The 4,192-nt window shown below is 35.9% G+C and overlaps 1 long non-coding RNA gene across 2 annotated transcripts; it reads right to left on the bottom strand.

Annotated features, from left to right (window-relative positions):
• Positions 1-2,570: 2,570 nt before the first annotated feature.
• Positions 2,571-3,949, bottom strand: LOC120646266. 2 transcript variants are annotated; one of them, XR_005664345.1, is made up of 4 exons: positions 3,569-3,949; positions 3,241-3,312; positions 2,984-3,100; positions 2,571-2,850 (listed from the first exon to the last, which is right to left on the bottom strand). It is a non-coding gene; the product is annotated as an uncharacterized LOC120646266 (long non-coding RNA). The 2 variants fall into 2 exon arrangements; XR_005664344.1 differs by having other exon boundaries at positions 3,241-3,943.
• Positions 3,950-4,192: the final 243 nt, after the last annotated feature.

The following is a 4,192-nucleotide window of genomic DNA, read 5'->3' as shown; positions in this document are numbered from 1 at the left end:
TTCGCAACTACAAATAGCTATTTGTAGGAGTGGGTAACGTGTCCGCCTTTACAATTTAATTTCTTATGATAGCTCTACAAATCGATTTTCAGAAAATAAAAAATTAGAAAAATTGAAAACAACAAAATAAAAAATAAAAAAATATTCCAGCCAACCAGCCACAAGCCCTTTACTATTGTGCAATGCCATGTTAAGATAGAAGAGATATAACTTGTCACTTTCACTATTACAGAAATGATTTATTATCAGGGTAGGTAAAACACCATTTGTAGGGGTGAATGTGGTATCCGGCTACCCGCTTCTACTTTTCGCAGCTATAAATAGCTATTTGCAGGAGTGGGTAACGTGCCCGACCCTGCAATTTGTTTTCTAGGGATGGTCCCTACAAATTAATTTCTAGAAAATAAAAAAAGCAGAGTAAATTCAAAAACAGCAAAATAAAAAGGGCCGCTAAAATACTATTTGTAGGGATGGGTCTGTGGTACCGCTCCTGCTTTTCGCAACTACAAATAGCTATTTACAGAAGTGGGTAACGTGTCCGCCTCTACAATTTGATTTCTTATGATAGCTCTACAAATTGATTTTCAGAAAATAAAAAATTAGAAAAATTGAAAACAACAAAATAAAAAATAAAAAAAAATATTCCAGCCAACCAGCCACAAGCCCTTTACTATTGTGCAATGCCATGTTAAGATAGAAGAGTAAATTCATTTCCAGAAAATAAAAAAATCAGAGTAAATTCAAAAACAGCAAAATAAAAAAATTATTCCAACCAACCAGCCTCTCTGCTATAAACCTATAGATGTACAATTTTTTTGATAAAATATGTACACTTACATCAACTAGGGTTCAAACCGCTTACCTCAATCCTTACGTATACCCTCCTCTCCACCACACTATGCAATCACTTGTGACTCTATGGGGTATGGCATTCTTTCTTTTACATCAAATTGGTTTCTAGAAAATAAAAAATCAGAAAAATTTAAAAACAACAAAATAAAAAATAAGAAAATTCCAACCAACCAGGCCCTCTGCTATAGATGTACGATCTCTTTGTTAAAATATGTACACTTGTGTCAACCAAGGTTCAAATCGCTTACTTCAAGACTTGTGCGTACCCTCCTCTCCACCACACTACGCAATCACTTATGACTCTATAGGGTATGTTATTCTTTTGTATTAACTCTGAACGATTTGTAGGAGCGGGTGACACCATCACCCACCACTACAATTCCATTTCTAGAGGAAGGTGATTCCATCATCCGTCCCTAAAAATATTTATTATTTTAATCCAAAAATTCATTTAAATATTTAAAAATAGCAAAAGAAATGAAAATGTGAAACTTCTACGCTATAGTTATTGTGAACTATAGATGCTGAAAAAATACTTCAAGTATGCAGGGCACACTATTACGTGATACTATATAATAATGTATAATAATAGCCATATGCAGGGCACACTATTACGTGATCTTATGATTCTTAAAGATTTTAAATGAATAATGTATAACTATAAAATTTTAGATCTTACCGCTGCAACTTTGATATAGAGCTACTCTACATTCGAGATTGCTTGAAAAAATCGAAACTTCTAAATTTTAGAATTAGAGAAATTATAATAGTTTTTTGAACTATTAGTGACATTAAATGAAAAAGTTATCAACTAAAAAATTTTAGGTCTCATAAACCTCTATAATATTAATATGAAGTTTGACTTCATCCGAGATAATATGAAAATGTTAATGCATTTTCTTAAGTGGGACCATTTGTAAGAGCGGACCATACCATCACCAGTCCCTAAAAATGCATTTTCAGAGGCGGGTCGGGTGCTATAGTAATCCCGCTCCTTTTGTTGGAGTGGGTTACCTTTTGGGCTGGCCCTAGAAAAAAAGGGTGTTCCTATGAATTATTTTTAGTAGTGATTAAATGAGCAAATAAATTTCTGAAAACTATATAAGTCAAAGTTTTAACAGAACCACACTTTTTTCTATTATGATAACAATAGAATAGTTCATGTGCTCCAAATTTTTGGGGAAACTCACTTCTTATGGTTTCTACTGTAGAGGTCCTTAAATTTACGAGAGAAACATTTGTCAAGGTATCTAGTTGAGGAAAGGTGGAAAGAATTCCAATCAATAGCTACCTCCACCCACCCTGCATCGTCCTCCCAGGCGACACGTGGGCGACCCCGTGCCACCGCCCACCCCTCTCCGTTCGCCACCTCTGGTGGCTGCAGGCCCACGGCTAGGCCACTACAAGAAGACCACCACTTCGGCAACGCCTATATATGTTGCTAGAAGTTCAATTATGTGTTGGTAGGGTCTATACCAACCCATATATTATTGGTTGCAATAGGACGCGTTGCAAGAGTCTATTGCTACATATATATGCATTGGTAAGAGGTGAGAATAAGTGTTGCAAACTAGCAACGGTTATTTTTCATGTCTAACCAACAGATATATGTGTTGCTACATGGAAGAAGCAAACCATACACAAATTTCAGTTTAATTTGGACTTATTATTCTCCATGGACATATAAACAACAACAATAATAATACACTCACAAGTCATGAGAGCTCTGAAGTAATTTTATTTAAAATTTATTAATATATTTTACATAGCAATTCTTAATACAATTCGGCCAACTGAGTTGGAATCATAATGACACTTTCCTAAATACAACAAAAAACATGGCCGATCTTCTTTTGTCACCATCCATACATAGAATTTAATTTTATAGGATCTGACACGCTTCTCTTAGGACCCATCTGCATGCTGCAGCACTATCCTTCGAACCCCGTATGCTGTGTTGATGAAATCATCTTTAAACTTGCTTTGCTTATTAATTACCTGCGAGAAAAAAACTATATGAATGGCCTAGAACGGATACAAGCAAGCAGTTTCTAATAAAATTTGATCTATAAATTGTATTGCCACTCTGATATAGTCTGATTCAAACAAAAATGAAATCGGGTTCTCGAACCTGATCATTTCCCTAGATTTTACAGCACACGATGCATCTTCTTAAAGATTTAGCTTGTCCTTTGAACCACGTGTGCTGTGTTGATGAAATCATCTTTAAATTTCCTTTGCATATTACCTGCCAGAAAAAAAAAACAACAACTACATGAATGGCGTAGCACAGATACAAGCAAGCAGTTTCCAATTAAATTTAATCTATAAGGAGTATTGCCACTCTGATAGTCTGATTAGAACAGAAATGAAATAGGGTTCTCGAACCTGATCATTTCCCTAGATTTCACAGCACACGATGCATCTTTATTGAAGATTTATCTTGTCTGTTAAGAACACCTGAAACCAGATATCAAAACTGAACTGGTTCTTAATACAGAATTGATAGTGGAGTGGAAAATGAACAGCTCAATATCTAAATATCTAAAGGTCAATGCTTTATTCAACTGTAAAAAGAAATTGGTACAACATCTCTTATAAGCATTCTATCAAACATGTGGTGGGCGTGCTAAAAAAATTCTGCATCTGAGGCCATGGGCAAAATTATTCTGCTGATAAGAACTATAGCAATCGGAGAAGGGAGGAAGGACGTGACCATAGATCTGGGGAATAGCTTCAGGTTGCCGACAAAAAACGACATGGAGATGAGAAGGATCCCATAGATGCCGTGGCGCCGTGGCTGTCATCTCCTTTGCCACTGCAGATTACCGCACAGAACTCGTTGCAATAAAGTGATGAACTGATTTGTTTATGTTGCCACGCATACGTTGGATGGCTTCGCTTTGCTCGTCGTTGTTGTACCTTGGTCATTTAGTAAGCTCTTAAGGCAACCATGGCCATGATGGTTCTTTTTGCAGGATCAGATGTTTTAGTCATCTTTATTAGGTTTGGTAAGCTGGGTGGTTTTTCTTTTTCTCTCTTGATGTTCTAGCGCACTCTCGGTCATCATTTACCACTCTCTCTGGTTTTGTGACTCTACACTAGGAGGGTTTTCTTGTAGGCGCGTCACTGTCATTATTTTTTTGTTAATAAAATATGTGTTCAGACACGTTCGCAAAAAAGTCATGAATAGTTATTTATGTTCCACTAACCAGTGCAAACTAAAATAAGAAAAAGAAAACAAATAGTTGCTCCCATTCAAACATTTTGACTCAAAGTTGACGCAAGCACGTGTGGTTGGAAGCTTCTTTGGAAAAACTTTTCTTTTTATTAACTACTG

This window comes from Panicum virgatum, chromosome 8K (genome assembly GCF_016808335.1).
Source record: "Panicum virgatum strain AP13 chromosome 8K, P.virgatum_v5, whole genome shotgun sequence".
Taxonomy (NCBI): Eukaryota; Viridiplantae; Streptophyta; class Magnoliopsida; order Poales; family Poaceae; genus Panicum; species Panicum virgatum.
This window is presented reverse-complemented; position numbering and strand designations above follow the sequence as displayed.